The following is a 24,833-nucleotide window of genomic DNA, read 5'->3' as shown; positions in this document are numbered from 1 at the left end:
GTGGGATTAGCATTGCGGGTGAACCAGAGTGGCACACAGGTTTGGGGTATGTATCTGTTACTTCAAAAGGAGAGCAAGGTTGGGGGTTATCCACAGCGTATGTCATAAATGAGGGGTCTACAAAAGGACGAGACATGTGTGTGGAGATGAATTGTTTTCTTCAAACCCAAGCCTTTGCCCAGTCATTCACAGGTCAGCAATGAACTGCAGAAGGTGAAAGATACAGTGTTTGTCTTGTAGATTGTTTTCACCTGGTCTCCCGTGGGAACAGGCCTACTGCAGGGACACAGAGGGGAGGAGGGTGGAGAGGTGCCTGGCTCGATGTGCATGATCTCGAGGGGAGAGCTGCATCTCCACAGGCAGTCTTTGTCCATGAGGCCTGTGGTACCATGTTACAAAATGGAGTCTGGTTGTCGTACCAAATGGAGTCTGGGATCAGCCTTCTGGCCGAAGTATGCATCCATATGGGTCGTCCCGCAGCAATCCCACATACCTGGCCACAGGCACATGGGTGGCCGGTGGACGAATCATAATCTGCAAGTGGGTTGGAATGAAGGGGAGGGGGCCTTGAAGATCTTTCCACCCATACATTCCCCATTTTGTTACTTAAGTAACGAATATTGTAGCTCACCCAACCTTTTACGCTCCACTTCCTCAGCCACTGCCTCATCCCATGCAGGTGTTCCCTTCCATGGCATCCATGCTCTGCGCACTGCTCTGAGACTCTCCCCTGCCCTGGCATATTCATCTGGCGCACAAGTCATATAGATACATCCCCCATCTCTCTCTAGGTCAACCCACACCTTATTATACCAAGCTAAATCATGGGGCTCCTTGTCATGATGCCTACCTCCAAGGAGCCAGGTCCGACCCAGCAACTCCAGAGGTAGGCATCATTTCCCCCAGGGAAGTGCCAGCGGGCCCAAGCTGGGGCCCTTTGGTCACAGCCCTGGCGCCTTAGGCGCCAGGCTCATGTTGGACCCCTGTCCTGGCGCCTTAGGTGCCAGGCTCATAAAGCTAGACATCTGTTCAAGTGTTTAAGGTGCACTTACCTGATGCAGACCATGCTGCTACATCCAGGCCCTCTTGAGGCCTGAATGGAACTACTTTACCCGTGGAACTACTTTCCCCTGGGTGTGGTCAGGGAAGGATACATACCTGATCGGTGGAAGGATACATACCTGGAACTTCTTCCAAAGCTATTTAAACCACGCCCGATCAGCAACTCACGCTTCGCGTTGTTCTGCTCCTCGCAGCTGGACGCTCACCGTGTCAGCTCCTGCATCTGGACTTCAGCCACGCCTGTCAGCACCCTGGGTCACCTGCTAAGAGAGAATTGGAGAGAAAGAAGACCTTGGGCCTCATTACGACCCTGGCGGAAAGGGGTTTGCGGCAGCGTTAGCTGCGCCAACCCCTTTCCGCCAATTACGAGTTCCCTTTCCGCCATGGCGGTTTTTACACCTGCTTTTAGCGGGTGTAAAAAACCATGGCGGTAAGGGAACTTGGTGTTAATTACGCCACCGTAATTTACGGTGGCGTAATTAACGCCTTCCCCACTCCCATTATGCCCTATGGGGCAAAAATGGGAATGGGGAAGGGTAAATGGGGATTGGGGATTTACCGCCCCGCCAAGGTCGGAATGGGGCGGTAAATCCCCTTACCGCCATGGCGTAAACGTAGTTAGCGCCATGGCGGTAAAGTCACGGCCCTGGCGGTAACTTACCGCCAGGGTCGTGATGAGGCCCCTTATCTGCTAAAGCTGCATCACGGAGACTTCACACCGACGATTCTGAAAGGGAAGACATCATTTTAAAAGCATTTCGTTTCGATCACTGCAGCGCTGCATTTCACTCACCTTTCCTGGGCACCTCCATCTTCAGCAGCGATCATCCGGATCCGCAGCCACTTCCCAGAGCCTAGAGAGAAAAAGACAAGAACACAAGGTGAGAGAAGGAAGGGAATAGGAAAAGCTCAGTTTCCTTCTAAGACTTACCTGTTGGGTCATTCCCATTTTATTTCGGGTCCTGCCGCTTCCTAGCATTCCGGACCCCGGCCCCTATGGGGAAAAAAGACAAAGACATTGAATGAGCGAATGCAAAGACATTACCCGAACGCTCATCCAGAACTTACCTGTCATTTACTGGAACTGCACGTTTCACTTCGGGTCGGCGCCATATCTCCGGCATTCCGAACCCCGGCCCCTAAGGGGAAAAAGACATAAGTGTTAGCGCTTGCAGCAATAAGACAATGGGCCTCATTCCGAGTATGGCGGTAAGGGATAGCGGTTACCGGTAACGAGACTGGTGGCGGTATTCCCTTACCGCCATACTCCGAGTTCCCTCTGCGCCCTCGCCCTTAACGCCTGCTTTGAGCAGGTGTTAAAGTCGAGGGCGCAAAGGGGCCTCCAAGCCAATAACGGTGACCGTAATGAACGGTCACCGTTATTTGCATCTTCCCCATTCCCATTGAGCCCTAAGGGGGCTCATTTGGGAATGAGGAAGAGCCTTGGTGAATGGGGAATTACCGCACGCCAACCTTGGAATGGGGCGGTGATTCCGCCATCCACCAAGGCGCTGCCGGTCCGGGTACGGCGTCAACCAAGGTGTTAATAGCACCATTGGTTAGCGCCGTACTCGGAATGAGGCCCAATGAACATTATTATTAAGCTTGAACTTTTGAACTTGCTACAGAACTCTTACAGCGCCTTACCTGAATAGTCAAGCTTATTTGAACTCCCATCAAACCTCAATCCAGTGAAGTAACTGGGTTTCAACGCGCCCCTGCATCAGAAGCAGGATGGAGAACTCATCCTTCCAGACCCTAAGGTGAGACTTCACGGGGAATCGAGGAAGGGTATCGTGGAGGGTTGGAAGGGAGTGGGAGGCTTGAGCATTATTCCGTCAGTAGGTAATGCTCCCTTTTCACGCACAGGGGAATATTCCTGCGAGCCAGTGAGTCCATCTTCAGAGTCCTGCGCTTCACCATAGAAGAAGCATCAGCACTCGAAGCCAGACCTGCGCCTCCGTGGGAATCAGGTGAGCGTGACACTCCTTTATTGTGGTGTGATATAATCTATCTACAAAGTACCCATCATTGTATATGGCTGTCAGCCTGTATTTTGTTCCTGAGTCATCCCCTGTTAGTACCTGCGCCTCTTGTGTCATCTGTACCACTCCTTTTGCGTTGCCCATTGTCACCATCATCATTGCACTGTTAGGTACAGCATCTGCGCAGCATCTTAGACCTAATTGGCACACACAAAAATCAAGAGCAGGAAAACGATGGTGGGTATTAGTAGTTTGACAGCCATCCCGAGCCAAGAAGGTACCCACGAAAAAAGTTCATGGAACCAGGTGCTAGGCTGTACTCCTCCTTCTTCTTTCATCTGCTCGCCAAGGTTGTGTATGGCTGCTATTACGTGGGACAGGGTTCTATTGTCCGTGTCTGCAGATGGAACGAATGTGCAGCATGCGCTCCCGATCTTTAAGCAAACACCTCCATCCATCGCTGTCAACATGTCTAGGACATACCTGTTCTGCATCGTCATCAACCGCAGGGCCCTTAGCTCCACCTTTATTATGTTAAACCCCTCTTCTGTGTCGTTGGCCAATTGGATCAGCTCTCAGCAGGTGATTTGGAGCCATTTTTTGTTGGCTCGTGATTGAATGCTGGGAACAAGGGTAGCAAAGAATGTCTCAGTGGAATTGAACAACCCGAAATCGATCTGGAATGTGTGCTAATAGTTCAGAGGAGGCCTTGGAGATGTAGTTTGATGACCTTCTTTTTCGTGACACTGTAGTTTGCACGCTCTCTTCGGGTAGGGCATCGAAGGGTGCTTCTTCAGTTGGCTGCACATGTTCTGGATCGTTGGTAGGTGGCAGCCTTTTCTCCCCTTGGATATGACATTCAGGTATCACCATCAGAGCGGAATGCAGCGTTGCCAGAGAGCACGTGCCCCTCCATGACTGTGGAAGGTGGAGGTACGCTTGTTTGCCGCAAACCCAGTAAGTGTCCATTAATGCAGCAGTTCCTTTTTTCATGTCTGGAATGATGAGCGTTTTGTTACAGTTCTTGTTTGTGCCCATATTTACTTTTCCCTCTCCATGGAAGCACAGTTCATATGATATTTACTTCTGCAGCTTGAATGGCTTTTCAAGGCCGTTGCCCACATTATTTTTGGGATGTGTTCATTCCATAAAGAGGCGCATGTTCTTTGGATCCATTGCAGCTTTTCGTCTGCCAACCCTCGTAGTGCCTCTGCCTTGCATGTTATCTGCTCGTCTTGCCATTTATTGTCCAAATATAACATTCCTTTTATAACTAGAAAGGGTTCTTTCAGGCATATTACTCCTTTGGGTTTCGAGTATAGCATGTTTTTTCATTTTGCAGCATTTCAAAGGAGACGGTGTGTGCTTGAAAAGTGTTTTTAATTCTGCATAGGGCAAGATGAAGGAGACTGCAACAGGTGACTCTTGTGGTAACAGCACATTAGGTGTACCTGAGGCATGAGGTATTAGAGAGCACACATAACAGCTCTCATTAGTTGTCTGTTTTGCAGTAGAGCTCATGTCTGCGTACCATTTATTAGACTGGTGTGGGTGCTGTGGGTCTTCTATTGTGTCTAATCCCAGCCTATGGTACTAATCATACTTTCTCCGTCCGGCCCCGCTTTTCCTTCTTCTACTATCCCTTGTGCACCCCAGAGCTTTTCTTTCTGCTTGCTGTATTAAGGGTAGTCCCACCTGCTCCCCCTTTTCCCACTTGTTATATAGGGCCATACATTTCTCTGCAGTTATTTCATCATCATCAACCACATGCTTAGGCACTTCGTATTGTGTAGTTTTATCAGGTGCAAGTGATACAGTTGGGTTGGAATCATCATATAACCTGGGTAATTCAGAGGGGTCTGGGTCATTCCTCTCATACACATTAAACTCAGAGTCATAATATGGGACAGTGGGAAGTACTGCCCTAATAGTGCTGGCTGTGCCGTTTGTGAGTTGTTTGTCATTTCTCTGTGTCCCGTGTTCTCAGATAAGTTTTACCCCATTCTAGATAGGATGTGTCCCCTTTTTCACCAAATTTGTCCCGTTTCCCCCCTCATTTAGATCTATAGATATAAATGCCAAGGCTCAGTACACTGCCAAACCAAACAACACTGAAAAGAATATTACTGCGCAACAAAAAAGTCCACACTCGTAGCTGTATCTCCTTAAGTTAAAATTAACATTTCTATTTCTATCTATTGTAACATTGTTGACATCGGGGGCCCCCTCCATTGCCATGGTTGCTCCTATAGGATGAGACATAAAGATGCATTAAGCTGACACATATATGCATACATTGTTATTTATATATCTCTTTGTTATATGTACATTTCTGTGCATTTCAAGTAAAGTTAACACTAACTTCAATTTCTTTCATTAACTTCATTATTTTTTCTAGATCATTACCAAAAAGTAAGGAAGGCAGAAAGAGACAGAGAGAGAGAGAGAGAGAGAGAGACAGAGAGAGAGAGACAGAGAGAGAGAGAGAGAGAGAGTATTTTGATCAACTCTATTCATTGCAATTTTCTTAGTGTTGCTACCTGTAACATGTTCCTGTCATCCTTTTTCTTTTTTACATATTTCATTATTTCTCTTATTTCTCCTTTTATGTTTGTGTCACCTCTTCTGTCCTGTCTGTCTACACATCTGGTGTTACGCTATCATATGCTTCTTGTACATCGGACAAATGTATCCAATACCTCAGCCCTTTTACTTTTACAGCGGTGGGTGTGCAGTACACCAATTCATATGGGGTATGAAATCTTGGTGTATTCTACCGATGTACGAAACTCCTCACATTTACCATCTCCCCTGGCATGAGCTGGCCTGTAGGACTATCAGTGGCTGGAGTTACTGTATCATTTGCTGCTTCTTGTGTGAAAGGGGGCGCTAGCTGTCTCGCGATCATACACGCTGCTTTCGTGAGTTTTTTCAGGTAATCATTAAATTCTTCTCCTAGTACTGTTGTGCTTCTGTGTGCATCTGATGCCCTTCAGAGTGGTGAGTGCACTGTGTGCATTCGTCTGCCTGTCATTATCTCATGGGGGGACAAATGGTGGTCCTTACTGGGTTGGTTCCTTAACTCAAACAGGGCCAGGGGCAAACAATATACCCAATTCTTTTTCAGAGTGTAACATCATTTTGATAATATGCTCATGAGTAGTCTGTTTATTTTCTCAACAACTCCATTTGATTGCAGGTGATAAATTGTGCATAGTCTGTGAGTAATCCCGAACATTGCTGTTACTTCTTTGAACAAACCGTTGACGAAATGTGTTCCGTTGCCGGACTATATTACATCACATATACCCCAGCGAGGGAACACTTCCTGCACTAGAAATTCTGCTGTACACTTCGCATCTGGGTCGGCGCAGGGACCTGCTTCTACGCACCTTGAAAAGGGACACACTACCACTATCATGTATCTGGATCCATTGCATCTTTCACCCATGTCAGTGTAATCAATGTGTAGCTCTCAAAATGGTCCTATTGGCTTAGGCAGTCCTCCTCGTAATGTTCTTAGTGTCATCCCTGAATTGTATATTTGGCATGTAGTACATTCTGTTGCAATTTTCGATATTTGCTCTTGCAATCCTAGAACAAACCAGTTTTCCTGAATTTCTGCTGCTATATGTTGTTTGACATTGTGGGCTTGGAAATGAAGCTGTTGGAAAGCTATTTCCAGTAGTTTCTGGGCATTACTATCTTACCTGTGTTGTTTTGTCACCTGAGAAGATCAGTGGATGATTGGCTACACCCTCTTTTTTCCCATAACTCTTTTTCTTCGGCTGGCTCCCCTTGCTGTAACTCTAATATTTGAGCAATTGGCATGGTGTTGTATCCCTCTCTCTGCTCTTCTTCTACATGCTTTTGTAGGATGTACTCACCTGTTGTTTCTGTAATCAAATATGATGCTTCTTTGGCGGCAGAATCCGCTGCCGCGTTACCTAATGAGATGACGTCATTATTGTTTGTATGGGCCTGACATTTAACCAATGCCACAACCGCCGGCTCTTTTAGTGCTTCTGTTAGCTCTGCTAGCAATTCGGTGTGTTGCACTGAGGATCCATCTGCTCTCCGAAATCCCCTCCTTCCCCAGCGTGCCAACCCTCCAGGTACTGTTGTGCTCATGTATGCAGAGTCAGTGTACATTGTTACTGCACACCCCTTTGCTGTGTGTAATGCTTCAATTAGTGCTACTAAGTTTGCTGCCTGTGCTGAAAAATGGGCTGGCAACCTTTTCTGCACTATTACTTCATACTCACCTTCTCAATACTGCTGTCATTAGTGTCCCATTGCAATGTAAAAATAAATAACATTTGTACTCATAGTCTGGGTTTGCTAGGACGGGCACTGTTGATATCAGTTCTTTCAATGTATTGAAGGCAGTGTGCATTTCTTGTGTCCATTGTATGGCTATGCTCTTTCTCTGTGCTTCCTTAAGGCCTTGTACGAGTCGTTTTGTGTACCCTGAATACTCTGAGATCCATGCATGGCAGTAACTGCACATGCCGAGAAATTTCTGCATCTCCCTCACTGTCCTGGGTTCATTCACAGCTCGCACTGCAGCTACCCTGTCGGGGATTATTCTGTTGCCATCCTTGGATTCAGCTGACCCAAATAGAATACCTCTGTTAAACAGTATTGTAATTTGTCTTTGTCTGCATTCTTCCACATTCATTCCACAAATCAAGAGATTGTCTAAGTACTGAATGATTGTGCTCTTGGTGTCAATGTTTCCAAGATCTTCATGTAAGATCCTGTTGAATATGCTTGGGCTCTCACAGTATCCCTGGGGCAACCTGCAGTTTCCCCCCGGAGTAAATGCGGTCAAATACTGTGATTCTGGGTCCATTGCCACTGAGAAGAATGCATTCTTCAAATCCACCACTGTGAAACATGATGCATCTTTGGGTATTCTACACAAATTGATGCTGGATTTTGGACAAGTGGGAATTCTTTTTATTTGACGCCATTGAGGGGGCGTAGGTCCTGTATCATCCTCCACACCACTCCCTTTGCTTTTTTAATGGGGTAGATACAAGTGTTACATGGTGAATTTGAGGGCACTATACTCCCTTGTTGTAATAAGGCAGATATAGTTTCTTTTATCCCTTCTTCTGCTTCTCCTGACAGTTTGTATTGTTTCCCCCGGGCAGCAATGCACCTGGTTTGAGTTTTATTTTCACTGGTGTCACTTCACGCAACAACCCCACATCATGTGGGCCTGTTGTCCACACTTCCCTTGGCACAAATTGCATGTCATCATTGAAAAATGTAGGTGGTGCGCTCACTACCGCCATAAATTGTATGGACACTTCTCTTGTCTGAATCATTATGTTATGTCACAGGGAATTGCTATCTCCACTACAATTTCTCTGTCACTGTCTGAGTCAGTGAAGAGTTCTTCATCAGACAAATCTCGCAGGTGTATGTTGGCATTGATGCACAACACTGTTCACCATTCACATCCATGTATGTCTACTCCAATTACTGCTATTCTTTGTAAGGACACCTGCACCCCATGCAAATCTAGGGACATCACTGTTCCTGGGATTATCTCAGGGCGTGTACAGGGCGGAACACAAATTCTGTTGGCACTCTCCATTCTTGGTGTTTTAGTTCTGACACAACTCGCGCTAGTGTCTTTAACCCTTGAATTAACATGTCTGGGTCAGCCGGTATCCCACACACCTCTGGTGCCGTGGCTCTTGTGTGTATTACTAGCATTGCTTGCATTGGACAGATCCCAGGGGTAGAGCACACTATCCCTCTTTCTGTAAAGGACATTGTCATATTGAGCTTACTAAGGAGGTCCCTCCCCAGCAAATTTATTAGTGATTCTTCATAATACAGTAGGGGTGCTTGCATTGTTTTTCCCCCCACTGTTACATCCAATTCCTCTGTGTATGGAACCACGACCACCGCCCCAGAGAAACCCTGCATCTCCATTTTAAGATTAGATAACGGAAACCTGCCTTCTCTTAGGCATGATTTTTCTTCTCCCGAATCAACCACAAAAATTAATTGTTTGTTTCCTTTCTCCGCCGCCACCAGTGGTTCCTCTTCTGCATTGAGGGTCGTTGATAGTACTGGACACGCAAGTGTTCTCTGTGGGCTGTCCTATGCTGAATATCCTGTGTTTCCCTCATTGTCAAAAACATTTCCTGACACCACTGCCACCCCTCCAAATGGTGCGGCAGCACCATTTGCCGTTGTTACGAAGGGGTTACCTCAAACTGGGGCGATATGTTCTCATGACTGTGGTTATTGTTGTACATTCTGTGGGGGTGCTCAGCGATCGTTTGCGTACCTTGGATCCGGCTGCTCCTCCCTCCTTCCGCCATCCATGGGCATCCATGTGGGCTTCCCGGGTGGGCGTGGTCATACTGCTGTTTATTTTGGTAATCATGGGGTGGCTTCAACACTCCCTTGAGAAATGCCTCCACCTCCCACAGTTCCAGCAATTCCCGGGTCCCCCTCTGGGTCCCTGACCTCCATACCCTCCTTACCCATATCCACCTCCTCTAGATCCTCTGTACCCACCTTTTCCTCTGCGGGAGCTCCTTCCTTGCCATTGTGGCCCTCCATATTGTTCTTCACCATTTCACTACTCTTGTCCATTTCCTGCCCAGTTTGCTGCCATTCAAGCTTGTACCCTTCCTCCTCCTCTTGTTCTCCGTCTGTGGGGAGGGTGGCTACTGCTGCTGTGACCTTCACTAGTTTTGTCTAAATTAATTTAGCCTTGTCTGCAATTCTCTTCTGCACTATCTCTCTTTATCGTTCTTTGATTAGTTTGCAATACTGTACTATTATGCTCTGTATTTCTGGCCAGCCTTTGGCTTCTATCCCAGCTATTTTATCTAGCGCTTTCTGAACTTCTTTGGGGAGGCCTCGTTTTATTATGAAGTAGAACAGGGAGGTGGATTGGTCCCACGCCGTGCCCGTCTCTGCCCTCCACATCTCCTGCACGCATAAAATGAAGGCCATCTCATCCTCCTCCTCACCCATTGTGCACTGCATCACAGACTGTAAATCAGGTGTGTCGGGGAAAGTGTCTCTTAGTGCATCCCATACTCTCGCCCTTACTGTGTTGAAGGCTGTTCCATCATGGCAGTCACAATCTAATGTTATTCCAGGAAAACTGGATTTTGCCCAAAATCTGTCTGCTTGGTCCCCTACTGCAGACACTAATAAACATTTGACATCACCTATCACCGGGGGAACCCGGCAGTGTTTTTCTCAAATGCGTAGATCCACTTACTTGCCCCTCCTGCGAGCGGGGGCAACATATTTAGTAAATTTGCCTTATCCATTTGGGCCCAGGGTATGTAATTGGGTCTCCCCACCCCCCCTGTGTATCAGTGGCAATTGCAGCTTGCTTTTGGCTATCTTTCCGGTACTTACCTTCGTTCCCTTTTTGCCTAATAGTACCATTTGCCCCACTCTGTTTCCACTCTTCCTCCATTGCCCTTCCCAAGGGTGTCGGCCCTATTCCCGCTGGCGTCCCACCTGTTGCGATCCCCAACCTCCTTGTTCTTATTCTTGCTCTTCAATGTCGCACCAAAATTCCTCTTTTCTGTCTGATGCCATGCCCCTCCTTCTGCCCCCCCCCCCATTTGCTTCCTGACATATCTCTATTATTCTCAATGGTGTGTCATTTATCCGGAATCCACCCTTCTTCCACCCTTCTTCCATGCACCTGTCAAGTAACTGTGACATTTGTGTTTGTTCTGGAGGTACCTGACCCCCGCCCCCTTGTTCGCATATATCTCTCATTCGGGATAGGATAGTTCAGTTAGGGCCATTTTCAATGTTTAATCTACATCGTGTGTACATTTCCCCATATCTATGGCTGGGGTACTCACCTGTCCACCTTGTCTTGGGCACTTGTATGGGGGAGGTGCTGTGGGTTGGGGTGCGGTCGGGGGTGTAGGTTTTGACACATATACTGGGTCACTGTACACTTCAGCTGGTGCTGGTGTTGGCAGGAGTGGATATAGTCGGGCAACCTCTATTTCACCTTCCTTTTGTTCCCCCTCTTTCCCACTATTCCCTACTGCCAGGGGAGATGTGATCTGTTCTTTGGTTGGTCCTTTTCCCTTAATTTGAGGTACTTCCTCGAAGAGCCTCTATAGATCTAATATCTCTCTTTTATTGTGGTACTGTTTGCCTTTATATTTCATATATAGACATTTAGCTACCATGTCTAATATGTATTTATCGAATGATCCTCCTTTGGGCCATATTTGGGGTAGGCCTTCCCTTTTTAACGCTGTGATCCATTGATCATGGTACTTGGTAATCCTCTCAGCGTAACCTGGCAAACTTTGACAAATATGGGATAACAGTGTTTCTGCACCCATTCTGGCTCCAACACTTTCTCCCTTACCTTATGAGTGTTGTGTTACGAATAATGTGATACACAATGCTACAATATTTTCTGCCTTTCTATACCACGTTTGTGACACAATATTTGATTTTCCTCCAGTTGTCACACTTACTATGACAATATATACAAAATAGAAATACAATACTTATTCTGTCACCACTGGTTCATGTATGCTATGCACAACAAACACATTAAGACAATCACATGACATTAACCAAACAATGTATCCCATATAACATTTAACATAAATCCTCCCTGCCTGCCCCCTCATACCCATGCTGTCTGCCCCTTTATGTTCTTTTCTATTTCTGTCCCCTTTACATTTCCCCTCTACCCAAGAAAGAAATAATAAAAGTGTCTCTATATTGTACTACTCCGAGGTACCCATCATATGAGACTCTTACTGATTCCACTTATTTTCTCTTTTTACTCCCAGCACTAGTCGAGATAGCACTATGTGGCATCACCTTCCACTCCCTCGTGGAGCTAGGTTCCCGTATTCCTCTTTCACCTCATAATATCCTAACTTGTCCTAAAGGCCATATGCAGAAAGAATAAAAAGTATAGATTAAAGCCCAAGACCCCCTCTGGCTATGTTCCCCTTCACTTCATCTGACTCCGTATGTTATACCGTTATCTCACCCCCAGATTCCTTTAGCGTTGCTTGCACTTGATACTCACGTGTCCGTCTTGATCCGAGACCCTACGGACCCGGTCTGTCCAGGTGCTACCCCACACTAAATGGCCGCCACCAACGAGCGGTATGGTGGGTTTTGCAATGTGGGACCCGTACCCTCTCGCCCTACTGCGTGCGCATGTCTAATGTGTTCCCGTTGCTATAGGCGGGCAGCTCTCTTGAGGAGGCATGCCCTGGGTCTCCGCTGTAGCCGTCGGCGTCTCGTGCCAAAAGGAACGAAGGGACAAAATAACGTCTCGGGGTCACCACTTAAAAGTGAGCGCTCCCCAAAAATGTAATGACAACTCCCGAATGAGAGTCAGTAATGGACACACCCCAGGAGGGAATGAAACCAGGACCAAGTGCAGGTGAAGATAAAAAGAAAAGTTTATCCAAAACCAAAATAGGGCAAGCAGAGAACTCTGAATACTCTGAGAGCGATCTGCCGAAACATCAGAAAAATGCACATTATATTACAAAATCCCGCCACCTATGATGTGGAATTTAGGGGGTACATTAATTTGCAGCCATTGGACAAAGGAAACAGGACAGTATCCATTCTGTAGGGGCGGTGCTCCCGGATTGGCTGGCATGATGCTGGTTACTTCATGGAGCACGTGGATCAGCTGGCCTCATCTGGGTGAGGTGCAGGGTCAGCTGATGTTGTGAGCTGCTACAATTTACCCTACTTAACACTTGCCCTTGTGGCTATACATACTTTAACCGTCATCTATCTAGTTTAACACATGAGAGATATATCACTAACCATTTGACCTGAACAATAAAAGTGAGAATACGTGAGTCCAGGTGGCAAACCTATTTGTGAGATTATGTTGTCACACTCGTCAACCATTCCTCTACATCTCCTAAGAAAATGTTTTATTGTTTGTAATCAGTAGAGAAATATATTTCCACACAGGGGGACATGGGTCTTGGGTGAGCTGGAGTGGTACACGGCTGTGATGTTACTTCAAAAGGCATTGAGGTGAGGGGCTTGTTGCCCATATTTCTTTAACTAGAGTCTGAGGGTGCATGCCAAGTTCATAGTGGCTTCATGAGTCGGGGGGTTGAGGGGAGGGTGAATACTTGGTGCAGGCTCAACGGAAGGGTGGGAGGTTACATTTGTAGCATCAGAGACATCAGTGAGAACAAGGGCCTATAGCTATCAGCCCGGCATGAGGGGGGGAGGATGGTGGGGGCTGGGTGCACGCACTGCAGGAGAGGGGAGAGAAGGCCCTGTGGCTTGCTGCCGGTCCACTTTGTAGGGTTACATACAAATCATTAGGATGCGAGGTAGAACTAGGCCAGTGTGGTTGCAGGTACATTTACCAATATGCAAGATCTGAGTATAATATAGGACACACGTTTACATTTATCATGAGCATCATGTTACAAAATACATTCTATCTACAATAGCCTTGTGGCTTTATCGTTTTGCATTATACACAGTTAGAACCATATGCTAGGTGAAAATATTTGTGAACATAAAAACCAGAGAGCATCTGGATTGTGTACCTTGCATCATATCGAATAAGTAAAGTAACATATCATGCATTAGTGTGAGTGTTTGGCAAAGAATAATATTCACCTAACAGTATGGGGCCTAGGCATATAACTAATAGCTTTGTGCACAGTAAAACAGTTGTAGATCTTTTTTTTTGTTTCATAGAATCAGCCCCTTAATACACAACTCCAGGAGGGGATTTACAACCTTTACAGTGGGATTAGCATTGTGGGTGAGCGAGAGTCTATCTGTTACTTCAAAAGGAGATCAAGGTTGGTGGGTTATGCACAGCGTATGTCATAAATGTAGGGTCTGCAAGGGGACGAGACACGCGTGTGGAGGTGAATGTTTTCTGCAAACCCAAGCCTTTGCCCGGTCATTCACAGGTCAGCAATGAACTGCATAAGGTGAAAGATACTGTGTTGTCTTGTAGCTTGTTTGTGCCTAGTCTCTCGTGGGAACAGGCCTACTGCAGGGACGCAGAGGGGAGGAGGTGGAGAGGTGACTGGCTCGCTGTGCGCAATCTCGAGGAGAAAGCTGCATCTCCGCAGGCAGCCTTTGTCCACGAGGCCTGTGGTACTATGTTACAAAATGGAGTCTGGTTGTGGTACAAAATGGAGTCTGGGATCAGTCTTCTGGCCATAGTATGCATCCATATGGGTCGTCCTGCAGCCATCCCGCATCCCTGGCCACAGGTGCATGGGTGGCCCATGGAAGAATCATAATCTGCAAGTGGGTTGGAATGGAGGGGAGGGGCTCTTGAAGACCTTTCCTCCCATACATTGTTTATTTGGAAATATGGCATCTATGCCAATTAATTATGGGCTTTAAGAGTCATTTGAAAAAATCCATTGCCGATTATGCAGATCCTGTCCCTTAGCCTTTTTTACATTGATCCGACAACTCTAACCTCCTTGGAACAATTGGGGATAACAAATCGACCTGTTGTAATAGGGCTTCTAAATCCACTGATTTCTCCAACACTAAACTAGGTGAGTTTTGTTTTCAACTGAGCCCAACACTCTCTGATGGGATTTCCTGGATTTTGCCTCCTCTCTTTTTTGCATCCACTTTTTGGTCTTCTAAGATTGTGTCCTTAGGGGCAGTTGACCTTTCTCTTTAGATAGACAGATTTTCTGTGGCTTGTTTTTCTTCATCATAAAGCCCTTAAAGGGCATCTGGAAGAATTTATTGGAGCACTGAATCTTTTTTTGTTTTCTTTTTTGATAGAGATGGAGAATTTTCAATTTTTCCATGTTCCTTTAATTTGCATTTTTGCATTAGTTGAGTATGGTTTTCCTCTTCCATCTCGATTAATGACAACACCACCTCTACTACTGCCTACACCTGCTCTGTAAGGTGATCAGCCACACATATTATTTATGTTTCTGGATTACTCTCTGGGATCTCTACATTACTTGGTCTCTCCTGGATAATACCCGTACTACAGGGTAGTTGGATCTGTTGTAGCAAGACACTAGGACCCAAAGCTTTATCTTCTCGCTCTTACATTTTGTCTGAGATGGTTTTGAGTTTTATGGAACTAGTGCTTACTTCATGACTTATATTGTCGTAGAGTTGCACCAACGATACCAAAGATACCAGGATCAGGTTTATTGCTTGAATTGATGTGGCTCCAAGGATCTTTCTGTGTATTATATATTGATTGAATACGAGTGGGGCCCAGCGTTCAAATAAGGAATCACTGTTGTTTCAGGATTTCCCCCAGCCAAGGATAACTGGTGAAACCATTTTCAGTAAGTCAGGAGAGGCTTCCATCGATTGTGGGCCATTTTGGAGTCCTTTATTCTCATGCTCCAAACGTTTGCAAGCATTAAAAATTAATCATCTCCAACCGCCTGGAGCTCCAATGCTGTTGGTGGGAGGGGATGTTTCTCTTTTACACCTGCTTCACAACCATCGTTTATTTTTTCATGCTCTCGACAACCAACAGGCAATTCTGGGGTTAAATCTGCCCGTTCAAAAGATAGGTATCTCACAGGTAATCTTGATCTGAGTGGTGTTATCTTAGAAACCTCAGATAAATACTGCGAGCAGCACCTAATTCTCTCTGGCCCATTATTTGTTGTACTGAGCCAGTCATCACAGAACAAAATTCTGTGATTTTCCTTGTTGCTGGAGAGTGAGATTTTCGCCTTTGAACTGGAGGTAGGCCTTTTCCTTCTTTGAGCATCAACATGGATTTCTGCATCTAAATCTGCCCCATTCGCTCTAGCATTAGTCTTACTCCTTAGGTTATACATTTGTATAGTGGGCTACAAACCTTATAAATGTACCGACAGCCCACTTACTGCCTGATTTATGGAATGTTTAGCCCAGTACAAAGTGACGCTGCACAGCAAAAGTACTCTTTGCACCGTGAATTAGGCCCAATTAGCCTAGCGCAAAGAGTACTTTTACAGTGCAAAGTCACTTTGCACTGCAAACATACACTTTGCACCACTCTGTGAATCAGGGTGTTTGTTGGCAGTACAAAGCCATTTTGCACCAGTGCAAAGTCACTTTGTGCCATGCTAAAAGTTCCATGTATCAGGCCTTTAGGTCGAGAGAAGGCACATGCTCCGCTGGTCGACCGATACAGTCCGCACTTGACTCTGGCTATCCTCTGCAGGCTTGCCATACACTCCTGCTCCCAATGCGAATGCACTTGACATTTCTGGCTTAGATGCATCTGCAAACAAAATACTTACATTATAACCAACTAACATTGCCTAACATGCTGCAGAAACATAAAATGGCATAGCATAGCATAACATATTCAGGAAAGCATGGCATTTCAAAGTCGGGCAGAACATACCATAGATTGCATGGGGCAGCACAGCACAACCACATAGCAAAATTACAGCCTAATGTAGCATACCCGAGAGATAGGGCCTCATTACACGGATGGTGGTAAGGATTTACCGGTACCGGTAAAATACCGGTACCGGTAAATCCTTACCGCCTTACTACGAGGTCCCTTTGCGGGTTGGGGGATTTAACGCCTGCTTTTTACAGGCGTAAAAATCCAACCTGCAAAGGGACCTCGGAGCTAATTACGGCACTGCAAAATTGCGGTGCCGTAATTAGCGCCTTCCCCATTCCCATAGAGCCCTATGGGGCAGAAATGGGAATGGGGAAGGGCAATGGTGGAAGGGGGATTTATCGCCCCTCCAACCTTGGAATGGGGCGGTAATTCCCCTTTCCACCAAGGCGGTGCCGGTATTTTACCGGCATGAGCCATGGTGCTAATAGCACCATGGCTCACCGCCGTCCGTGTAATGAGGCCCATAGTGTTGTAACCCAGCATGACACAACCTTAGAGGTATTATATCCCAAATAAGGTAATAGAACAGGAGCTGTGGGGGGGTGTAAGGGGTGAATGGGTACATCCAGGATGACTTGGAGACCCATAACAGAGTTAGGAACATATAAGAACCAGGGACATTTCGTTACAAACCCACTATCACCTCCATACTGAAATACAGATCCAACCTGTCAGAGCCCCACACACAACCCCCCACGCAAACACACACACAGCCCTGCTCCAGACCCACCCCTACCAATTCTAAGCTTTGTTAAGAGCAAAAAACAAAATAATCTATGCATCTTTAAACCAGGCTTTTCAGTGACATTGATGAACGGTTTTTGTGGATCTCACAACACAAATTGTATGAGAAAATAGACAGAGCTTATGTTCATCTGCGGGGCAGAAAATGTGTTCATTGGGGATTCAAATAAGTAAGTTATCTCTGCCGGACCAAAATGGGCAATTTGACTGTTACGCCCGTTTCCCACACGGTGCCTATAGTCTTACCAGGCATTCTAACGAATTGTCAGGCAGAACATTTATGTGATGCTCCCCTCCTTCAAGAACTAGGCCCCCTGGAAACCTCGAAAAGGGAGGGCATTGTCACCTGGTCCAATCCCCCCAACACACTAGGCGTGCACTGCACAGTCCTGAGGGAGCCCTCCAGAATACCATGCAGATGTCAGAGTATGTGCATAGTGAAATGTCCACCACCCAGCCTCCTTGGGCATAGCTAAGCGGTCCACATGCAGGGAATTCCATACAGCCAATGTTTCTATTCAGTCTCAATGATCCTTGTGTAGTGGGCAGATTCCACCTTCCAACAGTAACCAGGGTAACAGCCAGGAAATGAAATCAACAGTTTCTGTCAGCACCTGGTGCTTCTGCTATATCACACTGCTGATTGTGCTGACTTGGATATAGCTTCCAATTGTCCCTTTCTCATCTGTGATTAGGGGTAGACTGGGAACCAAAAGAGGCCCTGGAAGTTATTTTCAATGTGGCCGCATATTACACATTTTCAGCAAACCCAACCCTTTTCCTATTAGCAAATTTAGAAATAAAACAGGTTACCACACAAAAGATGCCCAAGATAGAGAGGCCTACTGGAAAATCTCCAGAGTTCCCAATAGGACAAACCTCGAAAAGGGAGGGCATTGTCACCTGGTCCAATCCCCCCAACACACTAGGCGTGCATTGCACAGTCCTGAGGGAGCCCTCCAGAACACCATGCAGATGTCAGAGTATGTGCATAGTGAAATGTCCACCACCCAGCCTCCTTGGGCATAGCTAAGCGGTCCACATGCAGGGAATTCCATACAGCCAATGCTTCTATTCAGTCTCAATGATCCTTGTGTAGTGGGCAGATTCCACCTTGCAACACCAACGTCCCCCGAAAAAACAGGAGACTTCCTCCCACTACCCAGACCAAAACTGTACCACCTCAGCCGTCAAACCACCTACTCAAAGGAGGACTAATAAATGCAAGATCCCTGATAGCACATGCCACAGATATCTGTGATCTGATAGTGCTCGACAATCTGGACTTCATCGCCATCACCGAATCCTGGCTGCACAACGCAGCAGGACCCCTACTCTCCTTAGCCATCCCAGAAGACTTCACGATATTCAGGCAAGATAGAACCAACACGCGCGGCGGTGGCATTGCCATCATCGCAAAGACTAGCTTAGATATGAGAACCTCACCTACAATAGCAACTGACTCATGTGAATCACTTACTATCAAACTTCCACTAGCTAGCTCCCAAACTTTGACGATCCACCTCATCTACAGACCTCCTGGTCCCTTAGGGACCTTCGAGGAAGATCTCCATAATTCACTCTCCAACAACCTCAAAACCTCTTCACAACTACTTGTCCTAGGGGACTTCAATCTGGGCTTCAATGACCCTTCAGATAAAAATGCCACCATCATTGCCAATGCCCTCTCAAATCTGGGCATGACGCAAAAAACTCTTGAACCTACACATAATAAGGGAAGAATCCTTGATTGGCTAGTAGACTATAATTGCACTGCCAATATCAAAGCTATTATCCCTCAACCTTGGACAGACCACTTCTTCCTGTCATTTGAACTATCTACCTCCAGACCACCTCCACCAGCCTCCATCATGGCCCCGCCTTGCCCAACAAGAAACAAAAAGAGCATCACCAGAGACAAAGTGATCCCGGCCATTCTACCTACACTTAACGGATTAGCAGATCATCTAGACCCAGAAACACTAGTCAACGTGTACAACAAAATCATGCTAACTACCCTTGATAACATCGCACCCTTGAAACTCAGAAAAAGTAAACCCAAATCTCACCTAAATAAATGGTTTACCCCCAAACTAAAGGATTTGCGACTACTTAAGAGGAGCTGCAAAACAGCATGGAGGCTCACCCCTTCAGTAGACCATAAAATGAAACTAACAGAAATCTCCTCCCAATATAAAAAAGAAATCCATCTGGCCAAACAGAACTCCTTTAATAAGCGGATCTCCAACGCCAATTCAAGCATGAGGGAACTATTCACCATCCTAAAAGAACTAGAGTCACCCATCCCCATCCCGGATACATGCACCAAAGACAAAACTTGGTGCTCCAACATTCAGCTAGCCTTATCCAATAAAATCTCTCTACTCCAAACGAAAATAACCAAAAAGAAAGCCTCCCTTACTCATCATTCCAAGCCTAACAACCTCACTACAGACCCTACCCCAAAGACCCAGGACACAGTCACACGGTTCATGTTTTCCAAAACATCGATTCTCGAGGTGGAGAAAGTCATCCTCTCTCTTAAGCCGTCTAACTGCCAGGGTGATTCTTGCCCTGCCCAGCTTATAAAAGACGCAGCTAGAGATCTCTCCCCGTTTATAGCCAAACTTGTCAACTCTTCATTCACGTCCGGCACGGTACCCACCAATTTAAAACAATCCTGGGTACTACCATTGCTTAAAAAGCAAACGCTAGACCCTCTTATACCCACAAACTACCGCCCCATTACAACTGTCCCCTTCCTGCTCAAAATCCTGGATAAGATCGCCTACAATCAAATCCAAAGTTTCCTGGAACAACATAAACTCTTAGGAGAGCGCCAATCAGGATTCCGTCCACAACATGGTACAGAGACTGCCCTGATCGACCTAGAGGCACAAATAGATGAAATAAGAGATAAAGGTAAAATGGCTCTCCTCTTGTTGCTGGACCTCTCGGCGGCATTCGACCTTGTAGACCATGGAGTACTTTGCAGCCATTTAGACTCTGCCGCACATTTTTCCAAGGAGGCCATATCTTGGATTGAATCCTTCCTCAGTGATAGGACCATGAGGGTGTTCTCCCCTTCGGCAGCGGCGGACCCAATCCCCATCCGATCTGGAGTCCCTCAGGGCTCATGCGTCTCCCCGACTCTCTACAACATATTCACTAAGCCCCTTTTTGATGATCTGGACCATCTTGGTATCACCTACACCAACTATGCAGATGATACCCAGATTCTCCTCCCACTTTCCGGGGACTACAACAAGGATTTGGCCTTGGTGAACAGGGTGTATATCATCGTCCAGGCATGGATGGCAACCCACGGTCTATGCCTGAACGATGACAAAACAGAGTTGCTCATCCTAGGGACACATTCTAACATGAAGAAACTTAGTCAGGATTATACCTCATTTGAAATTGACGGCAACATTATCAAGGTTTCCAAAGATGTGAAGACACTTGGCTTCTATCTGGATGCCACCCTCTCTTTTGATAAGCAGGTGAAGTCATTGGCATCTGCCACCGCCTACACATGCAAGCTCATTAGAGCAGGCAAGCATTTTCTCTCTGATAACAACTGCCTTATCCTAGCGAGAGCATTAATCCTTTCGAGGCTTGATTATTGTAATGCCCTCTACATCGGAGCAAACAAATCCATTACCCACCAACTTCAAATTCTTCAAAACAATGCCCTACGAGCCGCCCTTGGTGTACCCAAAAGATCACATATTTCAAACATCAGGCGTCAAAACAACTGGTTATCCTCTCAAAACAAAATCCACCTCAAAGTAGCATCCCTGGTTCACAAAGCCTTGAACAATGCAGCACCAAGCTATCTCTGCAATAAACTCACAAAAAGAAATCACTCGCGCCCTGCCAGAACTGCAAATGCCAACAGCCTCATCATTCCTAGATTCAGGTTATCTAAGGTGGGGGGTAGTAGCTTCCCGGTGCAAGCAGCTCAATTATGGAATTCATTGCCTAATCCTCTACGCGAGGCACAGCCCTTCCCTAAATTCAGAACTAACTACATCAATCTGCTAAGGACTGCTAATGAATAGCCTATTGGCGCCCACTTATCCTTCACCCCACCCTAGAACATACATTTCATCATGATCTTTATGGTCCCACTCTCTTGTACATAGACTCTCTTATCATATTTTGTATCCATTCGGCATGTAAACCGCAACTGCTGCCTTCCTGTGATATTTTGCATTCTATAATTTGTATTTTGTATTTATACAGTGTATGTATCCCATGACCCCATCCTGCAACCTAAGCTTTGCATTTTTCTGTACTGCTGCGCCCGGCTACCTTCGGGTTTGGTGCGCATTATAAGTGAATAAAACAAACAAACAAACAAACAGTAACCAGGGTAACAGCCAGGAAATGAAATCAACAGTTTCTGTCAGCACCTGGTGCTTCTGCTATATCACACTGCTGATTGTGCTGACTTGGATATAGCTTCCAATTGTCCCTTTCTCATCTGTGATTAGGGGTAGACTGGGAACCAAAAGAGGCCCTGGAAATTATTTTCAATGTGGCCGCATATTACACATTTTCAGCAAACCCAACCCTTTTCCTATTAGCAAATTTAGAAATAAAACAGGTTACCACACAAAAGATGCCCAAGATAGAGAGGCCTACTGGAAAATCTCCAGAGTTCCCAATAGGACAGTCCACCTCCTGATCTGAAAGGCTTCTTTTGCATGAGGACCATTGACCACATGGACACCCCAGACCTGGTGGCTCCAATCTCCCCTTTGCAGACCCCGTCCATGCAATCAACATATATATGTGTCCTTAGGCTATGTTTTGGGTCAATTACGCTCCCCTCATCCACATCCAGGCCCCCTCCAGTATCAATGGCACTTCACACCTATGGCTGTGTGCTTGCAAGGACGCTGGCTGGGTGGAAATGAACAAGGTGCCAAATACAATGTACACCTAAAAGGATTCTTTTGCATGGGGACCATTGGCCAACCCAGACCTGGTGCCTTCAGACTCCCCTTTGAAGACTACGTCCCTGCAATAAGCATATGTATATGTCCTTTGGCTATGTTGCGGGCCTATTATGCTCCCCTCATCCACATCCATCCCCCCTCTGGTATCAAAGGCAGTTCGCACCTGTGACCATGCGCTCGCAAGGGGGCTGGCTGGGAACGAACACGGTGCCGAATACAATATACACCTCAATTGATTACTTCAATCTACCCTGACTTTTTAGCAAAAGCACTTGGTGATAATTGTATTTTATCATAACAATGTAGAAGGAGTTGCATACTAAGTGCTTTTAGCTACAACGACAAGACTTTAGGTTCAACCAGGAATGGGCCGGTATGCAAAAGGGAACATTAGGGTGGTCCAATGGTCGCCCGTTTTAAGCTGCCTTTTGCTCCATCAACCACTGTTCTTCTTAATATTATCTGAAATGTGAGGTTAATAAAAACACCCTGATCACATCTAGTAATGACGCTGAATGCTCAGGCAGTACTCATAGAAGGTGTTTGGGCTTTCTCAGATTAGAGTACAACACTATCTCCATAAATAGACAGTGCATTAGCGGGTTATTATTAAAGTAAATATAACCACTTACCCTTGGAACAATATCATACAATATAGTGTGTTTTTTCCTGTTACATGGTGGGTTCTGTATTGTGGGTGTAACACGCGAGGACATCCTGACAGTGCAGAAGCTTAAACGATAAGATCTACTATGGAAGAAAATGCTTAATTCGAGAATAACCAGATCTTGCATTTACTTCAAAAATCAGATGGTTAACTTTCAGGCACAACGAGATTGCCACCAACCGTCCAGTCCTGAATCTGGGAACAATACGCAAGCAATTGGATCAGGATCTCAGGTGGCATTGAAGGTGGTAGGGATGTAGGCACCTAGGGGTATTTCTCTACTGCTAGAAATGCTTTTATGTAGTAAACACTAAGCCTAAAACCTAATCCTATTTCTTACTGGAAACCAGTGTGAAGAGAATAATCCAAGAGATATATGTTCGAATTTTATCTTTAAAATTAAGTTTGCAGCAGTGTTCTGTGCCCGCTGAAGTTGGAATGTTTGTTTTATAAGGTAGGCTCGGAGAGACACTGCTCCCATAGTCAAGGGTGATGATATGAAATGGTTTGCAGGCGTGACTTTGTGTCAGAAAGACAAAAGAGGAAGGAGATGTTTAACTGTGTGTAAATGGTAAATGGCAAAAGCATGTTTCCACCTAAGGAGGTTGGTCAAATTCTGAATACTTATGAAATCAGGTACTTTAGCGGTCAGTTGCAGAACTTGATGGGACTTACCATTCCACCCAGCTGTTTCTTGTTGGGGGATTTCGCATGTTGTTCTTTTTTCTGAGCACTCAATAAACAAAATGACATTCATTGTGTTATCTAGAATTCATTCTAGATGTGATTCGAAGTCCAATAATATAGAGAATTTCATATTAGCCTTACAAGATGGCACAATGTCATCAAGGGCACCTTTGCGTTTCACTTTTATATATTAGTGTAGCCTGTTACTTGTATCTACTTTTGCGAAGCTGTGGTCCTAGAGGGCTGTCAAGAGGTCATATTTTCAGGATTTCTATCATGTGGTTTCATGAGGTAAATTTGCATTGATTGGATCCTAATAGGAATTCAGTTGCATATTAATTTGTTGTACTGAAAACATAATGCAGTTGTAGGCTCAAGGGGCAGAGTTGGGCGCCACTGCTTGGGTCAATTGTGTCAATTGAAGTAACCCAAGACCACAAAGCCCCCACCCTCCCAACCCCAACAGAGAGCAAGACTGCAAAATGAAAACACAGGACCTGAAATGAGTGCCCTCATTACAGAAACATTGCAGCCTGACTGTGTGGCCACTTATGTGTTTCCACTTGTGCATACACTTTCACTGATTGAGGCAGATCTAAACCCACATCATATTTCGTACTGTGTCTGCAGGATATGGAATTGCATTTGTATATACAGTTGCTGCGGAGACAGCAGGAGGGACACATCTGCATAAGACATTTACCCATGGACACAGAGTCTACCTTGCCCAGCAGAGTCAAGCAATGGTCTCTCACACTGGGAGCGTTTTGCTGATGGGACACACTGCTGGACCCTGCACCCAGATTGTTGGGTGGACTATTTCTCCCAGTTAACACTTGGCCGAAGAAGCACACCCTGCTGGCATGTAGTTATCTAATACCAATATTAGATGCTATCTGTCAAGTGGCCCTTTATCATGCAGATCATCTTCAGTCAATCCTGCTATTTTAGGCAATAGCTCTTTTTTTGTTCCCCATTGTAGGCTTAGCCCTACAGATACCAGCATAGAGAGTGCTGTTTGCAAAGCAAAGCAGAGCTGGATGAAAGTGGTCCTTATGCCACGGACTGTTGTTATAATATAGCTCGCTCTTTAAGCTGAATATAAACGCAGGTATGGGTGTTTAATGATTAAAGTACATAGGCGATATGTCTTCATACCAAAGAGAACAGTTTGACTGCAATATGGGCCTATCCTGCATTTAATATTGAAATATAACTGGTTAGTAGGAGAATATAATTACAGTTGTTTATTATTTATTTGACTTGATTCAAGAAACTTGAACCTTTACAAAATTCAATTATTACATGTGCACTTCATTAGA

Source organism: Ambystoma mexicanum, chromosome 6q, assembly GCF_040938575.1.
Source record: "Ambystoma mexicanum isolate Mex_15411 chromosome 6q, UKY_AmexF1_1, whole genome shotgun sequence".
Classification (NCBI taxonomy): Eukaryota; Metazoa; Chordata; class Amphibia; order Caudata; family Ambystomatidae; genus Ambystoma; species Ambystoma mexicanum.
The sequence above is the reverse complement of the archived record's forward strand: the minus strand, read 5'-3'. Positions refer to the sequence as shown.